The following is a 23,833-nucleotide window of genomic DNA, read 5'->3' on the forward strand; positions in this document are numbered from 1 at the left end:
AATAAAGTGTCTCCGGGAGCTGCGTCCATTGTAAAATATGAATACTGTAGGAAGTGTACAAAGGGTACATGTGCTATAATGATACCTCGATTCATAATGTTCTGAATTTAATTAGCTATCGAGTATCTTTTGTTGAGTTCCCTTGAAGCGAGTTATAATACGGTTCACTGCAGAGACATGTTGCACAATCAGGTCCCATAGCTGTTTTGTTCACACAGTGACACATTCAAGGTCTTTGCCTGTTTCATAAATAGTTGAGGGACAAGAAGGTGCAGATATAGAAAGAGACAGCCGAATAGAAAAGACAGGTTATTTTCTTGAATAATCCCTCCACACTCGCTGTAATAATCACAGAATGCTAGGATTGACGGCTCCAAGACAGGGGCCACTTAAATAAAACATCCACATGTATGTCGACACACTCCTGGACGGTCTGACAGCAGTTTATTTTGTCGGTTGACGTGATGATCCGATTCGAGTTGATAGTCATGACATGTATCTGTAGTGCATGTCTGATGAAGTATAAACCAGCTTACAGTGCAGAATGTGTTGTAGGGAGGCTCCAGCAGGGAGAATGCTGGCTTATAGTCAGCAACTATAATCTAATCTATTCTGAAGGAGAGGCTCAGGTATAGATGTAAAGATCAAGACTAGATTGGATACCATTCTCTAATTACTTTTGACACAATTACCCTTATAGAGCAATATGGGAGTCATCTCTAAGGTCCTCTTAACTCAGTCAGAGTGCTCTCCTCTGAACTTTGCCCCAGACCCAATCCTTTGAGCAGACGGGGCACTCGCCCAAATGAATTAAGGTTTCAATTAGTCACGCCTAATGGACCCTCATCCAATACGGATTGGATGGGATACAGAGACTGGTGCCTTTAGGCTACTTCTAAAAGAAAGGCCTGTGAACCTCATCAAAATAATCCAGGACCCATTCAAGATGCAGGTTTGATACCTGCAGGGAAATGAGAAGCCTGAACTGTAGCTTTCTTCCATTTATCGTTAGTATTATTCCAAATAAGAGTCTCCCTTGGGGGTAAGCATCTGCTATAACAGCACAGTATGTGGTGGGATTTAGGCTGAATTGAATTTAGACACGGAATGACTGTACTCATCCATTCATATTACATTGATGAGCTAACTACAGTGTGTAAAGATTGGACAGTAGAAATGTATTCTTTCATACCAGTGAGAACTCTGAAAAGGCATATTACAGTGAAGTGTTTGCCAAAATAGTAAGCTATTGTTAGAGCCAAGGGTTGACTAAGCCCTGGTGTGAGGAAAAATGGATTTGGATAACCAGTATTCAAACAAAGTTAAAAAGGATTATTCTGCCAGTAGATGGCACTTTTCCCACTTCACATGGTCTACTATCTCACCTCCCACAATCCGGTTATCACTGAGATCACTGCAAACATCTCAAAGCCATTACTACAGCAGCCTAGACATGTAAAATGAAGCCTGTAAAATGGAGACAGTCTATGATATGTTCTTTCTTCAAGTACTGTACATTCAGTTTCCAAAATGGGTTTTTAAACCCTTTCAAGCTATTTCAAGGAAATTCTCAACACAAGATCACATTACACTAGAAAACAGCAACACACATCTCTCTGTCTGGTCAATAGCCTGTTCTCAGGCAGTTAAGGAGAATCATATTCTCCTTTAGAGAACCGTGCATTCTGAGTCATGTTCAGTGTTGCCATACATTATTTACAGAACAGACTTATTTAACAGTAGTTTATGTCTGAGACAATAGTACCAATAGTCACCAGCGGCAGCTATGACCAATAGGGTCTCACTAAATATTATTCATGGTTTTAAGTACAGTTATGCTCAATTGTTCCTTCAATGTGTTTTCACACACAGTCTCAACATTTACGAAACTGGCAAACGACTTCAGCAGAACGATTCTCAGTGTTCTCACAACACAAGATGGACTAGTAAATGTTACAAATACATCTTCAAAGGAAATGCACCTCTTGATGAGTGTGGGGGAGGGGAGGCATAAAAACAGATGGTCAAAGATTCTACTTTAAAGGTGAGTGGCCTCAGGTCTAAGCTTTTGTTGTGAGCTGTAAAAGATAAACCGAAGCCTGTACCGTTCCTTTCCTCGCCTGAGTACGCTACAAAGTGAAGTGATGGCAATTCTTCAATCTCATATACTATGCGAGTAAATAAAACATTCCTTGTGCAATCCGTCACTCATTATTTGAATCAGAGCATCAGATATTCATATGTTAAATGGATTTCCAATTGTAACAATATTACAAGGCCCCCACCCCCAACCAACGGTTCAATCTCCATCTTGGAACTTGACATGACTTGAAGGTCAACTGTGGTGTCTAGCTGGCTTCAACGTGAATGGGATGTGATGGAACAGAGAGCACAAATGAAGTTTCACGCAGGGCAACCTAGTCGCAGCTTACTGTCAGCAGTGAGTAGAGAATCGTCAGGGGCGTCTTTAATAAATGGGTGACAGCTGTCTCTCAACACGGCATCCATCTCCCTGTTTTAACTTACATTTATTTTGCCTCTCTCAATGCTAATTTGCTGCGGAGCAGGCTGCGCCAGCCTCTATTAACAGGCTAGTTTGCGCCGCGACACTAATCACACTCATTATTAATCATGAAGTGCAAAACAAACCATCTACCCTTTTCAATATGGACAATCCCCTCATGAGAAATACGGCATGCTTCATCCATCTTGTGGCAAGGTCACAGTAAAATAGTAAGCAACGATATCCCACTTTGGTTTTATGATGTCACACTGCATTTAAGACATTACCATGGTGATATGGCGCTAACGTAATCATTAATAGTGCCTGCGGAGCACATAAGCAGGTCTGATCACTGCTCTCGGGGCTGAATGAAATAGAATGACTGAGACATAAACAGGCATTCTATTTAGTTCCGCCCTTGGGAGCACTGATAATTTCTACCTTCGCATTACTGGAACGCAGGGATGGAAAAATCACCACAGGAACAAGGCCTATGTATGTTTCAGTTTGCAAGTCACAACAGCAGCTTGCACGAGAGTACGCCTTTGAAGAATGGGAAAGAAAGGGTTAAATCCCCTCTGATGAGTTTGAGAAGCATCAATGGCTGACTCTATAATGTTGTTTTATGATCACTTTACGTGTCCACCTAAAGGCTCCCTCTAGAACTCCATCTTTCATAGGCTAATCACAGATGGTCTGTGGTAATCCATTCAAATGACTCTTCAATTCAATTAATTACTGGTCCAGGTGGACTAGAACAGGGCACTTAAAGCTAGAATCCTTAATTGAAGCAATAACAAAGCACCACCCCGCCTGTGTTTTGGTAAAAAGCTGAGGGAGGGCCTGGAGAAATGTAACCATTCTCTAATTCATAGACAGAGATGTGAATGCAAGGACTGACCTTCCATGATATCAACATTATAGTTTTACATTTTCTTTTAAGGCTATACAGTGTTTGTTTACATTTACATTGTTTACAAACATTGGAGTAAAACAAGCTTGTATTCTGGGTTCTGACGGGGTACGACTGTTGAACTAAGCTCATGACGCATTTACAGTATGAGTTCTATTTTTCAATAATCAATGGGTATACACTGAGTATACCAAACATTAGGAACACCTTCCTAATATAGAGTTTCACCTCCCTTTTGCTCTAAGAACAGCCTCAATTCGTCGGGGCATGGACTCTACGAGGTGTCGAAAGCTTTTCACAGGAACGCTGGCCCATGTTGACTTTAATGCTTCCCACAGTTGTGCCAAGTTAGCCGGATGTCCTTTGGGTGGTGGACCATTCAAATCAAATCCTATTGTATTTGTCACATGCGCCGAACACAACAGGTGTAGACCTTAAATGTAAATGTTTACTTACAAGCCCTTAACCAACAATGCAGTTTTAAGAAAAATAAGTAAGTAAAGAAATACATAAGTAAAACATTTATCAAAAAAATAATTAAAGAGCAGCAGTAAAATAAGCGAGGCTATATACAGGGGGTATCGGTACAGAGTCAATGTGCGGGGGCACCAGTTAGTCGAGGTAAATTAGGTGATATGTACATGTATGTAGAATTAAAGTGACTATGCATAGATAATAAACAGAGAGTGGCAGCAGCGTAAAAAAGGGGGTGGGGTGGGGGGGCCTTCCTCTGACACCGCCTGGTATAGAGGTCCTGGATGGCAGGAAGCTTGGCCCAAGTGATGTACTGGGCCATACGCACTATCCTCTGTAGTGCCTTGTGGTCGGATGCTGAGCAGTTGCCATACCAGGCAGTGATGCAACCAGTCAGGGATGCTGTCGATGGTGCAGCTGTAGAACTTTAGGATCTGAGAACCCATGACAAATCTTTTCAGTCTAATGAGGGGGGGAATAGGCTTTGTCGTGCCCTCTTCACGACTGTCTGTCTTGGTGTGTTTGGACCGTGATAGTTTGTTGGTGATGTGGACACCAAGGAACTTGAAGCTCTCAACCTGCTCCACTACAGCCCCGTCGATGAGAATGGTGGCGTGCTCGGTCCTCCTTTTCCTGTAGTCCACAATCATCTCCTTTGTCTTGATCACATTGAGGGAGAGGTTGTTATCCTGGCACCACACTGCCAGGTCTCTGACCTCCTCCCTATAGGCAGTCTCATCGTTGTCGTTGATCAGACCTACCACTGTTGTGTTGTCGGCAAACTTAATGATGGTGTTGGAGTCGTGGACAGGGAGTACACGAGGGGACATTCTTGATACACACAGGAAACTGTTGAGTGTGAAAAACTCAGCAGTGTTGCAGTTATTGACACAAATCGGTGAGCCTGGCACCTACTACCATACCCCATTCAAAGGCACTTAAATATTTTGTCTTGCCCATTCACCTTCAATGGCACACATATACAATCCATATCTCAATTGTCTAAAATCCTTCTTTAACCTGTCTCCTCCCCTTCATCTCCACTGATTGAAGTGGATTTAACAATTGACATCGATAAGGGATCATAGCTTTCACCTGGATTCACCTGGTCAGTTTATGTCATGGAAAGAGCAGGTGTCCTTAATGTTTTGTATACTCATGAGGACTGGAGCCGACTTGACCACCATCTCCTAGTGGCTAGTAATGGGTAGTCTATGGTGTTATAGGTCCATTGCTGCTTTACATTCAACCTCAGCTGTTACGTTCAAGGATATTTGACGGCTGTTTCTTGTAGACTAAATATAGAACATGGAAAAATCTATTGTGTTGATTGAGCACCACTGGGCCCTGGCCTTTTCACAGGTGTTTATGGATGTTTTCATTTGAATTCTCATAACTGTGTTTTTCCTCGAGTTCAGGCTGTAGTTATATGAATTGCAAAGCATCGCATTTAGCAGGCTACAGGAAAAGAACATTGACAGAATGCATCATCAAGCCTGTTAGTTGATTAAAATGTCGTTCTCTCAACCCAGGCTCTGTCAGGTGGATAGGATTGCACTGGGGAAATGTTACATACGTTTGCTTCATTGAAAGTGATAAAAGCACCTCAAATAAATCACAAGGTCACTCCTATGCCTCCAACCCTTAACCTGTCTCAACACTGAATACATGGCCCCCACATCATCAATTTAGTATTGATACCTGTATATGTTATGTATGAAACTTACAAAAAAAAATAGTTGCCATTTGTCTTTCTCTGGGTGCCAACATATATACACTACCAGTCAAAAGTTTGGACACTTACTCATTCAAGGGGCTTTCTTTATTTTGACAATTGTCTACATTGTAGAATAATAGTGAAGACATCAAAACCATGAAATAACATATATGGACATATGTAGTAATCCAAAATATATTTTATATTTGAGATTCTTCAAAGTAGCCACCCTTTGCCTTGATGAGAGCTTTGCACACTCTTGGCATTCTCTCAACCAGCTTCAAGAGTAGTCACCTGGAATGCATTTCAATTAACAGGTGTGCCTTGTTAATTTGTGGAATTTCTTTCCTTCTTAATGTGTTTGAGCCAATCAGTTGTGTTGTGACAAGGTAGGAGTGGTATACAGAAGATAGCCCTATTTGGTAAAGGACCAAGTCAATATTATTGCAAGAACAGGTCAAATAAGCAAAGAGAAATGACAGCCTATCATTGCTTTAAGACATGAAGGTCAGTCAATACGGAACATTTCAATAACTTTGAAAGTTTCTTCAAGTGCAGTCGCTAAAAACCATGACAGCCAGATGAAACTGTCTCTTATGAGGACCGCCACAGTAAAGGAAGATCCAGAGTTACCTCCGCTGCAGAGGATAAGTTCATTAGAGTTACCAGCCACAGAAATTGCAGCGCAAATAAATGCATCACAGAGTTCAAGTAACAGACACATCTCAACATCAACTGTTCAGAGACTGAGTGAATCAAGCCTTCATGATTGAATTGCTGCAAAGAAAACACTATTTAAGAACACCAATAAGAAGAGACTTGCTTGGGCCAAGAAACACGAGCAATGGACATTAGACCGTTGGAAAGTCCAAATTGGAGATTTTTGGTTCCAACCGCCGTGTCTGTGAGACGCAGAGTAAGTGAACGGATGATCTCTGCATGTGTTGTATTCGGCGCACGTGACAAATAAACTTTGATTTGATTTGTGTGGTTCCCACTGTGAAGCATGGAAGAGGAGGTGTGATGGTGCTTTGTTGGTGACACTGTCAGTGATTTATTTAGAATTCAAGGCACACTTAACAAGCATGGCCACCACAGCATTCTGCAGCGATACGCCATCCCATCTGGTTTGTGCTTCGTGGGATTATCATATGTTTTTCAACAGGAACATGACCCAAAACACATCTACAGGCTGTGTAAGGGCTATTTGACCAAATAGAATGAGGGAGGGCTGCATCAGATGACCTGGCCTCCCCAATCACTCGACCTCAACCCAATTGAGATGGTTTATTATGAGGTGGACCGCAGATTGAAGAAAAAGCAGCCAACAAGTGCTCAGCATTTGTGGGAACTCCTTCAAGACTGTTGGAAAAGCATTCCTCATGAAGCTGCTGGAGAGAATGCCAAGAGTGTGCAAATCTGTCACCAAGGCAAAGGGTGGCTCCTTCGAAGAATCTCAAATAATAAAATATATTTTGATTTGTTTAACACTTTTTTGGTTACTACATGATTACATGTGTTATTTCATAGTTGTGATGTCTTCACTATTATTATTCATTGTAGAAAAATCTAAAAAGAAAGAAAAACCCTTGAATGAGTAGGTGTGTCAACTTTTGACTGGTACTTGTATATATTTAAAAAATCTACTCAGAAGACTGGTATCTGATAGTACCAACCTGGTCTCAGAGCATTTCATATTATTCTGTATGTAAATCCAATACTCTCCATTTAGTGTCACGATTGTCGTAATGATTGGACCAAGGAGCAGCGTGCGTAGAGTTCCAAATATTTTTTATAAATCGAAATTCATCAAACAAAAACAATAAAGCACAACCGAAACGTGACGCTACTGGTGTGCACAAAGGCAACTTACTGTAGACAAGATCCCACAAACACAATGGGAAAATGGCTACCTAAATATGATCACAAATCAGAGACAACGATAAACAGCTGCCTCTGATTGGGAACCATATCAGGCCACCATAGAAATACAATTCACCTAGATGACCCACCCTAGTCACTATCATGCCCCAACCAACATAGAGAATAAACAGCTTTCTATGATCAGTGCGTGACATTTAGTAGGATAGGTTATGCTTTGTATGACATGTATTCCTTTTTCTAAAAGCTTTAATATTGCGTATAGATTGCTGCTTCCATCAATGTAATTGTCTGCATCATTTCCAATCCCCCATATATTTTTGGAGGTAAATATATATATCTATATACATACATACATACACATACCCACATATACTGTATATATATATAAATAAAAAACATCCATACATATACACAAAATCTGTAAGACCTTGCAGTCTAAAAAAAATGATGGAATAAGTGAGAGGAGAGATGACCTGTAGTGCTTTAGGGCATATATACACATACACACTTTTTCTTCCTTTGTTATTCCCCGCAAACCCTACCACCCCTCCCCCAATTGGAGTAAACTAATAAACAATAACACTTAGGCTTCTACTGCCGGCTTATACATAGTATACACATTTTACAGACGCAATCTATTTTACAATAGTTATATTTTGTTTGTTTTTAGTCCTGGCGTTCCTTTATTTCTGATGTTCATCCAGTTTGATTTCTATTTGCCATATATTTGTAACTGTGCTATTTCACAAAAGTTCTGATCCTATATTCATTTTACAGACCCCGTATGTTTCACATTGGTTATCTTGTTGTTATTAGTCCCACCCTTCATCTCCATTCAACCCCTCCCATCTCTCTCTTAACACCATCCATATTGGAATTCTATTTGCCATATATTTTTTCACTATGCTGTGATGCTTCACAAAAGTACTGAACCTTTCTATTCTCATAGTTTCTACAGATTGTAAATGAAAGATACATTTTTTTTGCTAAAATAGTTATTACATTTTTGATCGATTGACTATGACTTTTCAAATTAGTTTTAGGTAAATGTTGCAATTCTTCAGCCATTCCTGGACCTGTGACCAAAAAACGAGCCACATACAGTATGGACAGTACCAAAATAAATGTCTAATGACTCTGCCTCCTCGCAGCAAAATCAGCAGAGCTGGGAAGATTGTATCCCTCATATATGGCATGTATTAATTTGTGGATGTCCATCCCCGATTTTGTATGATATGTTATGAATTCCAATTAGTTTTATATGTTACGAATTTGCTTAACTTACAATACGTTACGAATTTGCTAAACTTATGACGTGTTACAAATTCCAGCTACGTGGCTAACGTTAGGTAGGCTAGGGGTTATTGGTAAGGGTTAAGATTAGGAGTTAGGTAAAAAGGTTAAGGTTAGGGGAAGGGTTAGCTAACATGCTAAGAAGTTGCAAAGTACCTACAAAGTAGGTTGTTCATGATGAGATTCAAACTCGCAACCTCCGAGTTGCTAGACATTTGCGATATATACCCACTTATCCACCTCGACCAGCCTTAATAATAAGTAACCAACCGTCTGCTCTAACCATACCAAACGTAACATATCATACTAATTTGAGTGTCCCTGATTTACATTTACTATGTTACATCTAGTCTATGAGACCAGGCTGATAGTTCTTGTTCCTCTCACCATTAGAGGTTAATATAGAGATAAACTAAACCTTATCAGAGGTGTGATTGGCGTTTCTTCATATTCTCACCGTCCAGAGTGCAGTGGCACTACGGTGCTAAATGTCAGTCAGTAGAGATGAGAAGCAGTTTAAAGCTGATGCTGCACAGACCTACTCTACTCTTTTTAAATTACTCGTATAGATAAAATGATTGTGCAGGGGAGTTCATGGCCATGGGAGGGAAAAGCACCAGGGATCCCCTTGATGATGGAAATTGTGACATTTGGCATATGCAAATGTGCAGATTTTTGCTGCAAAACAGCATTCATGAGACAGTAGGAAACATATTTACAACAAAAAGTATTTTTTTGTGTGAGACATACTGCATGTGGCTTGAAAAATAACAGCCCTAACAGCGACGGATCTCATCATTTCAATTCTCGCTTGAGGTATTTTGCAATAAGTTCACCTATACAGTAGCCTTCACAGAGTATGATATTCTTATAATACGTTTTTTTTTTCTCAGATAAATGCAATTTTGAGGAAGAATGACCTTACTGAACAGTATATGTGTGAGAGATAGTATATTACCAGCACAAACATATGAGACAAACAATAAATAGGAAGCCTGTACGTGATTCAAGGCCACAGGTGAAGGGAGCATGAAGGTCAGCAGTGGAAATCTATTCCCAGTCTATGTCAGTCATCGTTCTCTGATGTCATGAGCATGTCTTCCAGGGGGGGTTCTCAGTCCTCTAGTCTCACTAGCAGTGGAAGATTTACTGTCCCCCTGGGGCTTTAATGATAGGGCCTGGATGTACAGAATAAAGAAAAATAAATAAAACCTCCCCTTTCTCTATAATTTAGAGGGTAAAGGTTTTAAACACTGCCATACTGGTTTCTTACTATTCTCTATTTTGTGTCATATTGCACAAAATGCCACAGTGAATCTTGATCTCAATCGCCTCTACAGTACCATGGGAACAATGGGCGATGTTCCATAGTTTTACCACAGCATTCTTTCTGGACAGGCATCTGTCCCTTGTGACACGTGTCAAAGAAAGCAGCTTGGCACAGAGGACCCTCACCTCTTTCATACGTCCTCAACACCCGTCACAGCAAAGTGTCAAACACAGGTTCAAAGTGGTCATTAAAAACCATACTCACAGTCTTCGTATTTTCTCCGCAGTTCTAAGGCTCAGTTAGAGGAGCTAAATAAAATGAGTGCATGGACTTGAAGTCGACCCCTTGGATCATCCTCAGATGAGAAGTTAACATGTTGCTTTTTGCTAAAGTAGCGCTCCCGAGGGCAGTACATCACCACTGTATATACTGGAGAGATTAAATCAACGGCAGTCAATTGATCTAGCTATCCAGGCGTTCACATTGATGTGTTCTACTGTGATAACATTTTGAAGTCCTTCCAAATGTGCCACCCTCGCTCGTGATTGACAAAGACACATCAGAAGCCAGTTTGTCTCACATTGAAATCTAGTTGCCATGGACACTGACATTGTTTGAAATCAAAAGGAAACAGTGTCAATATTAGCTCCAGTTTGAAATTATGATAAAAAATGGTAATAGGTCAAAATCATTCAAACATGAAAGACCAATAGATTTAATAGTTCTAATCCTGCTCCGGATGTGCATAATCAATATCATATTTTAGTGACCCTTGCATTGGTGAGCATATTATAACTATTGATGGTTTGACCTTATGGACTCAGGAAAGATTGCTCTTCATAGTATCTACAATTCAGTCTATACACAATTGTGTAAGTTCTTAGATGCCTTCTTTGAAGATTGACAGAGAGCAGCATACCACCATGTGTTTGTCACACCGTGATCTGTTTCACCTGTCTTTGTGCTTGTCTCCACCCCCCTCCAGGTGTCGCCCATCTTCCTCGTTATCCACAGTATATTCAGTGTTCTCTGTTTGTCTGTTGCCAGGTCGTCTCCTCTTGTCAGGTCTTACCAGTGTGTTTTCCTGTCTCGCTGCTTTCTCACGGTCTGTTTCTCCGGATCTGACAATTCTGCCTGCCCTGACCCCGAGCCTGCCGTGATGTTCTGACTCTGACACGTTTATGAACCTCTGCCTGTCCTGACCCTGAGCCTGCCTGCTGTTCTTTGCCTTATTGTCTCTGCCCTGGATTACGGACCTCTGCCTGCCTTTGACCTGTCTTTTGCCTGCCCCCTGTTTGGGTCATTAGACATCTGTAACTCTAGCTGTCTGCATCTGGGTCTTATCCTGAGTTATGATAGTGTTGTATTGTGTTAAAAAACGGCAGAGATTTGAGCCTTTACCTTAGCAGCAGACAACATGGCTATCGGTGGTTCTACCAACAGATTCCATCCCTTTAGGGTTTAACAAGGAGTGTTTGAGGCTTTCTAGCAGTAAACCTTGGTTAAATTCCTGTTGCCATGCTGTTTATTCTCCACTGCCCTCAGATTCTCCACAAAGTGAAAAACATGAGGTACTGACAATATGTTCATAGTCGTGGTATGTATTTTAGTGAAATTCCACCAAATAATTTCAAGATTGGCCCGTTTGAATCACTTTACCATTCAGTCTCTAGAGCTGGTACTCAAGCATAGGGAGGGTTGTGCTTTTTATATTGGGCACAGGGGCGGGTAGTGTGTTTCTTCCCTGGTTTACATTCACTCTTTTGCAGGTTTTACTATATATTTTCTGCCATCCTAGACACATTTCCTCATCTGCTTATATAACAGGTTAATATTTAAGTCATAATGCCCTCAAAGACAGTGTTTGGAGGATATATTGGCACGGTTTGCCGGCCCTCCACTTTGTCTCGTGCCAATATATCCTCCAAACACCGGTTTTGAGGGCATTATCACTTTTATACAACGGGTTACCAACATATTCAAATATTTTCATAATATTTTAAAAAATTAGTTTAATCATTCTATTTAATCCTTCCACCAGATATAGTCCCGACATAAATCTAGGGTTGCTACCCAAGCCGGCTGGTCGTTCGTTCTATCGGTTCGGTTGCCAGAGACGTGACCATGTCATTCAGTCTTTTTGTTCTGTATCTATGGACGCGACCCAGTCGTTCTTTCTAAATGTACCATTGCCATACTGGCTGGCAATGTTCTTATCCCTTGCTTGATAGCTATCCAACTATAGCTAATTTACAGTCATGTCAAACAGTGCAGCTAGAATAACAACAGTAGCTGCATTTGTTTAAACTGTTTTCTTGTGACCATTTGGATATATCCATAACAATGAGCTAATGAGGCACGATTTCACCTGGCAGAGAAAATGTGCTCTCTCATCAGGACACTGTTGTTTAGAGGAGCTAGCCAACAACACAGCTAACAATATTACTTCAAACTGAAGCTGGAAAGACTGCAAACTACCTGCACTTCGTTTTGTTATACCTTTCTTCAATTGACATTCCTTTGTATATATCAATACAAATTATACCAGCTGATTGATGATTTCGACTGGCTGAGAATCGCTGTCTGCCTGTCTGTCTCATCCCTACTCCCGACCCCTACACCTTCTTTACTATGGGACAGCTGGAGAACAAAGTTTATGGAATATGGAATAATAATATGGAAATAATGTTGCAAATGTTGGAGAGACAGCAAGGTTTATACAAATCTCCGCTGTTGAAAACTAAATGTTGGTCTAAAAGAAATGTAAGATAATGTCTAGATGCTTTTTATAGTAGAAATCAAGTTTATAAATTGCCTGGTTGGGCTGATGAGACACTGGATAGCACAGTAAGATGGAACAGAGTAAATAGTCATTTTAACGTCATAGATTTAGCTGGTGGAATAGACACCGGCTGGAATGCTTTTTTAACCAATCAGCATTCAGGATTAGACCCATCCGTTGTATAAAGTCTACCAGACTAACTGTCTATCCTATACTCTATCCACCATTCATAGTGACAATAGTGGTAGGTGGATCGTTTGTCCAGATCGGCATTAGGCTAACTAGCAATCATACCACACATAAAAGCATTCAAAGCTTCATCAATTTTCCATATGAATCCACAAGAACAAATAGCTACAGCTGATAGGCAGCGGAGAAACCAGGCGCATAATTGCGCATGAAAGGACAGTGAAGACATGACACATGCAGCTCAAAAAGCTTTCCTATTGATCTAGTTTAGGGACATTTCTAGTATCCTACCCATATAGTAGTCTACAACACCACAATACAATGAATAATTGCATTATTATACTCTAGGCTGCAGGGGAAATGTAATTTGAATAACAGCGGAAAAGCCCTGTAATTGGAATGTTTAATTTAATTTGTATATATTTTTTTTTTAAATTCAACTTTATTTAACTAGGCAAGTCAGTTAAGAACAAATTCTTATTTACAATGATGGCCTACCCTGGCCGAACCCGGACGACGCTGGGCCAATTCTGCGCCGCCCTATGGGATCGGTGGATCAGTTGTGGGTCTTCTCTCTACAGTTTATAAGGTCTAGAAAGGAACAGTAGCAAGCCAGTATGGGTGTATTTTTACTTCTGTTTTATATTCTATTTTACTAAGCTGTGCTGTCTGTTGCAGATCATCATTCTCCCAAGTCCTATAATAGTGTGGCCACATACGCTCCTGGCAGGCCCAGTTATTCAGGAAAGCTTAACACATGCTCTGCCTCCTCTCCAACCCGAACCTCAATATTTGTAATTGACCTATTAAAATGTATTACTTTTTATATGTGGCAGAAACACAGCTAGTCATAATGTTTGAATTGGACTAAGCTACTTCAAGATTCTCTTGTAGGTATGCTCACGTTCATCCAAAATATAATTTCAGCATCCTCAAAATGGCTTGACATTAACTAGGTTTCCATCCAAACTTTTTATGTGAGGAAAGTACATGTTGTATGAAAAATGTCAGGACATCATGGGAAAGCATACCATTTATTATGTTACAGATGAAATAATTATGAACTTCACAGGGCGGTGAAAGTGCACAATGATGAGCTTGATGCGCCTTTCAATAATTCTTATTCTGGTGTCATAATGATCGATGCTTGGCTGCAGTTTGACAAACAAAAATAATATTGCACTTTTGTTCATAATAATCTGATCATGTAGCCTATACCCGTACTGTGTCTGTGAGCTGTTGTCTAGAGCACACATGCCAATACCAGAGTGGACACGTTCACTATACGTACGCAATATTTTTGGAGACAAAACCAGTAGACCTAGAGTTGTAAATGCAATGGAAATCCATTTAACTTGTATTTTTTTATTCGGTACATGAGAATTTAACCACAAGATGTATTTTTATGTGCACTACGTATTTATGCACATAATTTTATATGCAACAAATTAAATTAGATGGGAACACAACTCAATCAACACAATTTCACACTCACGTGCAAATATGTAGAAAAAGTATTTCAGCAGATTGTGCGTTTTTGTGTGGCTTAATTTAGTAGGAAAATACATTTTTGGGGGGGCAAGCTTTGGAACAATCTTTTGAAGGTTATTGTAGCAATGCATTTTGGGCAATGGTGTTCTACACTGCCTTTTTTTGTTTCCCAAATGTATTTATATATAAAAAATAAAAAAATGTTAACAACCCAATATTGTTAATCAGGGGTGGCAGGTAGCCTAGTGGTTAGAGCGTTGGGCCAGTAACTGAAAGGTTGCTGGATTGAATCCCGGAGCTGACATCGTTCTGCCTCTGAACAAGGCAGTTAACCCACTGTTCCCCAGTAGGCCGTCATTGCAATTCAGAATTTGTTCTTAACTGACTTGCCTAGTTAAATAAAGGTGAAATAAAAAAATGTAATAAAAAATATCAACAAGGTAGTCACCAAAATACTTAAAATATAATAGTAGCCTCTGGTTTAATTTATTTTAAAGTAATACCAATATTGTTTTCTATGCTTGTTTTCACTTAATACTTGGGAATCTGTTGCTATGTCGGATTTTATGAGGGTTGCCAGACTGGAGTCAAAAGCTGTATTTGTCAGTATTTTTGTGGTATCGATGAAGGTATTTGAATGGGGAATGGGGATACATTATCATTATGGGAAATTAAATAACCAATAAGTGTGGGGAAACAGAAGACCCGCAAAAATAAATCTGTTTTGTTTAAATTCCCCTGGTGCAACTGCATGGCATTTGCAACTATAACGAGTCTGTACTGTGATCAATTATGCCACATCAATGCAGTGTAACAGGTTAATGTAAAATAGTGAATTATGTTGACTTACACTTATGGCACTTCCAATGATTAGTATGGTCAGGTCAATCATGTTATATACTTAGGCTGTTGTAACAAGGCATATGCCAGCATTCTAGACCTACTGCCTCGGCCTAGAGGCCTACTTAGCTTTCATGGCAACGGCTGTTAGAGCTCAGTTTGCCATGTATGAGCCCTGGTTAGAGTCCTCGTTGCAGCTTTCACTTTCTTCCGCTACATTGATGGCAGCGTTGGGATTACGCTCAGCTCACACCTATTTATGTGATCTAGTGGTGGGAGGTATTCTGTTCTTCAACATTGTGTTGGGTGTAATTACATTGATATATTTAGTGAACAATGGATAAGCAACAATGGGCGTGACGGATAGAAGTAGTCACCACAGGTATCATCAAGCCTTACATCAAAGTTGCCTGAAGCTGAATGGAAAGTGCAATGCCCTGACCAGTTATTCAGTTAATCCTCTGTATGTCTAATTTACACAAGTTAACTTACCTGTGTGGTAAAAACAAACACATTCTACACCTTTACAAATAACCTGTTTAAAGTGTTATTACAAACATGATGTTCTTTTGTTACTAAAGCTTATACATCTAATAACCTGACAAGGATCCACATCATATGGGTAGACAGATGATGTAAGTGCGTTCTGCAGCAAAACACAACTATCCTTTTTTTAGGATGCAAACCGACAATATGAATCCTGTTCTGATCTAATGAGATGGATGTAGGATTTTTTACGGCCTAGAATCGAGGCCTTTCCCAGTCATGAAGGATGAAGCTAGGCCTCTCTTGGTTCTCATTGGCAAAGACTGAACTCAAATTAGGGGTAATATGTCAGACTCTCCTATACTGTTTTGCCCAACATGTTATACCCCAGAGGTTGCAAATATACCCTTTTTAAGGTGATAGAACTTGTATCATTATTATAGGGCTGCAAAACCCAAACTGAGCATTTCTCACTTGAAATGGCTGCTGACATTAGGTTAAGGGTATTCAATTCATTTCAGACTCTCCTATACCACATTTCCAAACATCTTATACCCCATAGGTTGTGAATAAACCGTTTTAAGCTGATACAACTTGCATCATTATTATAAGGCTGTGAAACCCATTTATTTATGGAGAGCAATTTCCGTTTTATAACAGGTAGTTTCCATTTATTTACAGTAGCGTGTTGACTTATTATTGCTTTCTTCAGTGGAAATACAGAATATGTACAAAAATGCCAAATATACCAAAAGCTAAATCAGGTAGAGATTTTGGGCTATATAACCATGTAATCATTACTGAAACATGTAAACTACAAACACTTAACCAGTTAAATATAATGAATACATGACAACTAGATACAAATATTTTAATAGAAATTCTGAATACAAACGTCAAGAGTTGGCTACAACATAAATTTAAAAAAGGGGAGTGTGTGTAAAGTATATGTGTATTGGTGTCTGAGTGTATAATGGTGTGTATTATATAATTATATCATTTCCCAACATAGAATTGTATCCATATTCCCCAGTCATATATCTTCATCGATACCACAAAAAAAGGAAAAATCTGTATTTTTTCTCCAATCTGGCAACCCTCATAAAATTCGACACACAGCACATTCGGAAGGTATTCAAGACCCCTTGAATTTTTCCACATTTTGTTACGTTACAACCTTATTCTAAAATGATATAAATTGTTCTTTTTCCTAATCAATCTACACACAATACCCCACAATCACAAAGCAAAAACAGTTTTTTAGAAATTTTTGTCAATTTATTAAATAAAAAACGGAAATATCACATTTACATAAATATTCAGACCCTTTACTCGGTACTTTGTTGAAGCACCTTTGGCAGCGATTACAGCCTCGAGTCTTCTTGTGTATGACGCTACAAGCTTGGCACACCTGCATTTGAGGAGTTTATCCCATTCTTCTCTGCAGATCCTCTCAAGCTATGTCAGGTTGGATGGGGAGCGTTGCTGCACAGCTATTTTCAGGTCCCTCCAGAGATGTTTGATTGGGTTCAAGTCCGGGCTCTGGCTGGGCCACTCCTACGCTGTCTTGGCTGTGTGCTTAGGGTCGTTGTCCTGTTGGAAGGTGAAGCTTCACCCCAGTCTGAGGTCCTAAGCGCTCGGGAGCAGGGTTTCATCAAGGATCTCTCTGTACTTTGTTCCATTCATCTTTGCCTCGATCAAAGTCTCGCAGTCCCTGCCGCTGAAAATGCTACCACCACCATGCTTCACCGTAGGGATGGTGCCAGGTTTCTTCCAGATGTGACACTTGACATTTAGGCCTAAGAGTTCAATCTTGGTTTCATCAGACCAGAGAATCTTGTTTTTCATGGTCTGAGAGTCTTTAGGTGCCTTTTGGCAAAGTACAAGCAGGCTGTCATCTGCCATTTACTGAGGTTTGGCTTCCGTCTGGAAGGTTCTCTCATCTCCACAGAGGAACTCTAGAGCTCTGAGTCACCATCAGGTTCTTGGTCACCTCCCTGACCAAGGCCCTTCTCCCCCGATTGCTCAGTTTGGCTGTGCGGCCAGCTCTAGGAAGAGTCTTGGTGGTGATGGAGGACACTGTGTTCTTGGGGACCTTCAATGCTGCAGAAATGTTTTGGTAACCTTCCCCAGATCTGTGCCTTTACACAATCCTGTCTCGGAGCTCTACGGACAATTCCTTCGACCTCATGGCTTGGTTTTTGCTCTGACATACACTGTCAACTGTTGGATCTTATATAGACAGGTGTGTGCCTTTCCAAATCATGTCCAATCAATTAAATTTACCACAGGTGGACTCCAATCAAGTTGTAGAAACATCTCAAGGATGATCAATGGAAACAGGATGAACCTGAGCTCAAAATCGAGACTCATAGCTAAGGGGCTGAACACTTATTGTGAAGAAGGTATTTCTATTTTAGATTTTTTATACATTTGTAAACATTTCTAAAAACCTGTTTTCGCTTTGTTATTATGGGGTATTGTGTGCAGATTTCTGAGTATTTTTAATTTTGTATCCATTTTAGAATACGGCTGTAACATACCGAAATGTGAAGAAAGTCAAGGGATCTGAATACTTTCCGAAGGCACTGTATATACACTGCTCAAAAAATAAAGGGAACACTTAAACAACACAATGTAACTCCAAGACAATCACACTTCTGTGAAATCAAACTGTCCACTTAGGAAGCAACACTGATTGACAATACATTTCACATGCTGTTGTGCAAATGGAATAGACAACAGGTGGAAATTATAGGCATTTAGCAAGACACCCTCAATAAAGGAGTGGTTCTGCAGGTGGGGACCACAGATCACTTCTCAGTTCCTATGCTTCCTGGCTGATGTTTTGGTCACTTTTGAATGCTGGCGGTGCTTTCACTCTAGTGGTAGCATGAGACGGAGTCTACAACCCACACAAGTGGCTCAGGTAGTGCAGCTCATCCAGGATGGAACATCAATGCGAGATGTGGCAAGAAGGTTTGCTGTGTCTGTTAGCGTAGTGTCCAGAGCATGGAGGCACTACCAGGAGACAGGCCAGTACATCAGGAGACGTGGAGGAGGCCGTAGGAGGGCAACAACCCAGCAGCAGGACCGCTACCTCCGCCTTTGTGCAAGGAGGAGCAGGAGGAGCACTGCCAGAGCCCTGTAAAATGAGCTCCAGCAGGCCACAAATGTGCATGTGTCTGCTCAAATGGTCAGAAACAGACTCCATGAGGGTGGTATGAGGGCCCGACGTGGTGGGGGTTGTGCTTACAGCCCAACACTATGCAGGACGTTTGGCATTTGCCAAAGACCAAGATTGGCAAATTCGCCACTGGCACCTTGTGCTCTTCACAGATGAAAGCAGGTTCACACTGAGCACATGTGACAGACGTGACAGTCTGGAGACGCCGTGGAGAACGTTCTGCTGCCTGCAACATCCTCCAGCATGACCGGTTTGGCGGTGGGTCAGTCATGGTGTGGGGTGGCATTTCTTTGGGGGGCCGCACAGCCCTCCATGTGCTCGCCAGAGGTAGCCTGACTGCCATTAGGTACCGAGATGAGATCCTCAGACCCCTTGTGAGACCATATGCTGGTGTGGTTGGCCCTGGGTTCCTCCTTATGCAAGACAATGCTAGACCTCATGTGGCTGGAGTGTGTCAGCATTTCCTGCAAGAGGAAGGCTTTGATGCTATGGACTGGCCCGCCCCAGACCTGAAACCAATTGAGCACATCTGGGACATCATGTCTCGCTCCATCCACCAACAGACTGTCCAGGAGTTGGCGGATGTTTTAGTCCAGGTCTGGCAGGTCTGGGAGGAGATCCCTCAGGAGACCATCCGCCACCTCATCAGGAGCATGCCCAGGCATTGTAGTGAGGTCATACAGGCACGTGGAGGCAATACACACTACTGAGCCTCATTTTGACTTGTTTTAAGGACATTACATCAAAGTTGGATCAGCCTGTAATGTGGTTTTCCACTTTAATTTTGAGTGTGACTCCAAATCCAGACCTCCATGGGTTGATAAATTTGATTTCCATTGATAGTTTTTGTGTGATTTTGTTGTCAGCACATTCAACTATGTAAAGAAAAAAGTATTTAATAAGAATATTTCATTCATTCAGATCTTAGGGTGTGTTATTTTAGTGTTCCCTTTATTTTTTTGAGCAGTGTATATAAATAACAGTGGGAAACAAAAAACGTTAGTGGAGAACATCATTGCCCATCATGCATTGCTCTAATAACTTTCAAAACATTATTCCGAAGTTTGCCTCCCCAAAATGTATTTTCCTCTGAATGAAGTCGCATAAAAATGTGTTTTTTCACACAAATTAAGACACAAAAATGCACGAAATCTTCTGAAATACTTTTTGTACATATTTCACGAATTGAGTGTGAGATTGTGTTGGATGGGAAAAAATATTGTTTTTATGCAAATGTTTGAACATCTTTTGCCAATTGGATGGAAACCTAGCTATAAACACCATAAAGACTCTGGCAAGTGCTCTAATCCAGTGTCACTTTGATTATGCCTGCACATCAAGGTTCAACAGCAGCCCCAAACATCTAAAGAATAAGCTACAGACCAGCAAAAACAAGCTTGTAAGAATTGTGCTTGAATTTTAAGCAGCTAGGATGGCCATCTGTGAAAAATAATTGTAGTATTAATTCAACTTGGTCTGGTTCGCAGAATTATCACAGATTCAGCCCCCAGGTACCTATCCAACTATTTGTTATTTTCTAGAGCTGTCCACCAGAAAAATACCAGAGCCAGAGACTGTAATATTAACTGTTTTAAATATAACAGTCTACCTGGTAAGAACAATTAAGCAATAAAGCACGAGGGGGTGTGGTATATGGCCAATATACCACGACTAAGAGCTGTTCTTAGCGTCCGAAGTCGGGAAGCTTTGTTAATTGGCTGTGTGGCGCATTGGCACAGAAACCTGTTAATGGAAAATTTGTTGCATATATTTTATATAACTATAAGTATGGCATCAAAATGTAGAAAATCTGATTTCTCCCTAGCTTATCATGGTCTGCAGCCAGCACTGGATGTGGTGTATGCCTAGTGAAACAAGCAGGGAGAGCAAGCTCGTCCGTGGTGGTCTGCGAACCCTCAACCTTCTGGCCCGTCACAAAAACATGCCAGTATGGCAAAGTTGATGTTTATCCACGTTTATAAACACAGGGTTGCTACAGTTGCTATTATTTGTGGTCATAAACATAATTTCTTATCAATTCTATGAGGGTGGACAGTGTGCATTTTTATTTTTACAGTTCAATGGGAGGGTCAGGTGAAAATATGTGTAACCTTGGGGAGGGGAGTGCTTATTTTTATGACCCCCACCCAGTGAATTTAGAACTGACCCCTTCAAATTCATTTTCTTTTGTTGGAGAATGCCATGTCCTGTGAGGGCTTGTCTTGTCTCATGTAGTTATCCATGTGTATTGTGACCGGTAGATTAGAGAGAGATTCCTTGGGATCCTCTTAGGGACACACATTACAGGGCAGCGTATCACCTGGAGGGAGTCATGCTAAGGTTGAATCCATGCCAGTCACTGGACTTACCTCTGCTATCTGGGTTAATGTCTCCGATAAGTAAAAGCATCTCTGGGATCCTCCAGCAGCATCAGTCCAGTCCTCATGGATCCTTCTTCTGGTCCTCTGGGGAAACACACAGATAATCAAAGGGTAAATCAAACAGCTCCTTTTTTGCTCTACACACAGGAAAACATATGGCAGAGTGCAACGTGTGAATGAATCTCTTCATAACTTTTGAGTGGTTTTAAAACATTTCTGTCCAAACAAATATAGAAATCCATGTAGAAATCCATATTTTAGTATCTAGCCAGCTCACACTGTTGTTTTGGTTCAGAACAGGGTCGTTGGTTTTCGTAGTGCTCATAAAGGAGTGGTTCCCAACTCCGGTCCTCCAGTACCCCCAACAAGTAGAATGAGGTGTGTTTGTCTGGGGCTTCAACAGAAATGTATACTGTTGGGTGTACTTCAGCACCGGTGTTACAACCCCCTGTCATAAATGATTGATTAGGGGAATTCATCTTAGGTGGGTGACCCTTATTACCTATAATGACCTATCATTGCCGGGGCTCTCTGCAATAGCAATTCATGAGCACGTCCAATAGCACAACCTTTTTTTTTAAAGGACTGATTTGATTCACTCTATAAACCTCAATTAACAGGAACAAGCTAATGAAATCCTGTATACCATATTCTGGCCATGCAATTTCCTGTGATCAGCAAACTGCTCGTACTAATTAAACAAAACTCAATTTGCTTTCCTCCCTCTAAATGGCTTCCCGTATAAACCCAATGACTATTTTCCATACTCACTGCCCAGGGGGAACATTGGTGCTCTCTCTGTTCATATTACAGAAAGGCAAGACAATGATGAGAAACGGATGCTTTGTACCCAGTATATGTCATTTGTTAGCTAAATAGAATATGATGTATAGCCCTGCTGTTGCCTTTACTCATGTTGGTATGATCTTGTTTATGAAGTCTCTATGCAACACTGCAGTAATGAAAGGTTCCTATATAGAGACACCTACATACATATTAACTCAAGCTTCAGATGAGTGCGCTATCAGTATTCATATTAGTACTCTTGTTGAAATGAAATGATTCTCTAGTCCCCTCTCCTGTGATCCACTGTTTGCGTGACATGCAGTATCTTGGGAAAAACACAGACAGAAATGCAATGTTGAACAGTAGCTAATGGAAACCTGAAACACTGCTAGAATTTCAATAAATCCGAGGACGATAGATAACACCATTCAATTATTTGGTAAGGATGCAATTTGCATTCTGTTGAAAGAGGTGATAGTTTGAGTGCCCCGAGGCAGCTGCCATATAACGCAGACGGGCCTATGAAAAAAAAACGTGAAAAAAACGGCGGAAACATCAACAAAAAGAAGAGTTTGGGGAGCCTTGGGCGCTATTCTTTTAATTACTCATCATAATGACTCCATTTAGCTGTTCAATTACCCATTTTATGGCATTGAACAGGCCTGGGAAGCCCTGTGTCCTTGGCAGGATTGATCCTGCAGCTGCCCCAGCTAGCTGACCCAGCTAGCTACCCCAGCTAGCTGCCCCAGCTAGCCTACACGGCAGAACTGAAAACCCTTCCCTCGACTCAGACCCCTGGGAGAATACCAGGGTCTCTCAAATATTAACATGAAAAACATCACGTCTACATTGGTTTTCACTGTTATTAAACACAACCATAACTCAATACATAATTTTCCAGAGGAAAAAAATGTAAACAGAGAAAAGATTATAAACGGACGAGAAGCATAAAAACCCCAGGGGGATTTCAAATGTAAGTAAATTTTGTTTCCTGCACATATTTGTAAAAAATCAATGAAGTAACTAAATGAAGGAAACAAAATAACAAGTAAACAGGAATCACATCACATCTCCTATTAGAGCAGAATCATCCCGTCCCCCCATGTTATCTCAGAGGCTGATGCGCTTCTCTACTCAGACAGTACATGTAGTTTTGACAGGATTCTGACCTATTTGTGATGTAAGTGTTTCTGAGGTGGGGCGGGAGGTGGGGGGTGGGGGGTGGGCAGCGGGCCGCAGGGGGAGCAGGAGCCCAGGAGGAGGTGCAGGCCCCATATGGCCTTGGGAAGAGAGAGAGCAGGAGTTTATGGCACATCACCGGCACACTGACCCTGAGCACTGGAAGGCTGGGCATCAACTCAGTCTGATCTGACTGACTGACTCTGCTCAGCTGCTGACAAGTGCAGAGGGGCACACAGGGGTATGTGGACCAAAATAGCCCTGCTGTGGTCCACTTCAGTTTGAAGCAATTGCTCACAAATCACTGGCATGCACTTTCCTCCAAGATAGAGTTCCAAAAAAGAAGCTATGTTGCACTGGAAATGCATTCCCTTTGTGTCTGAAATAATATACTAATGTATTCATTATTGAGGACACCCTGGATACCCTGTTTTCAATTTGTGATAATGATAGCAATA

At 40.9% G+C, this 23,833-nt stretch overlaps 1 protein-coding gene across 1 annotated transcript in view; it reads right to left on the minus strand.

The window, feature by feature from the left end:
- The window catches only part of LOC112246029 (protein ELFN1-like), an 84,171-nt gene that overhangs the window by 18,307 nt on the left and 42,031 nt on the right, over positions 1-23,833 (minus strand). Inside the window, exon 2 of the mRNA XM_024414290.1 lies at positions 21,399-21,494. The gene's annotated coding sequence lies outside the window, so the exon portion shown is untranslated. The remainder of the gene's footprint in view (positions 1-21,398; positions 21,495-23,833) is intronic.

The sequence above is a fragment of the Oncorhynchus tshawytscha genome, linkage group LG09 (assembly GCF_018296145.1).
Source record: "Oncorhynchus tshawytscha isolate Ot180627B linkage group LG09, Otsh_v2.0, whole genome shotgun sequence".
NCBI classification, from domain to species: Eukaryota; Metazoa; Chordata; class Actinopteri; order Salmoniformes; family Salmonidae; genus Oncorhynchus; species Oncorhynchus tshawytscha.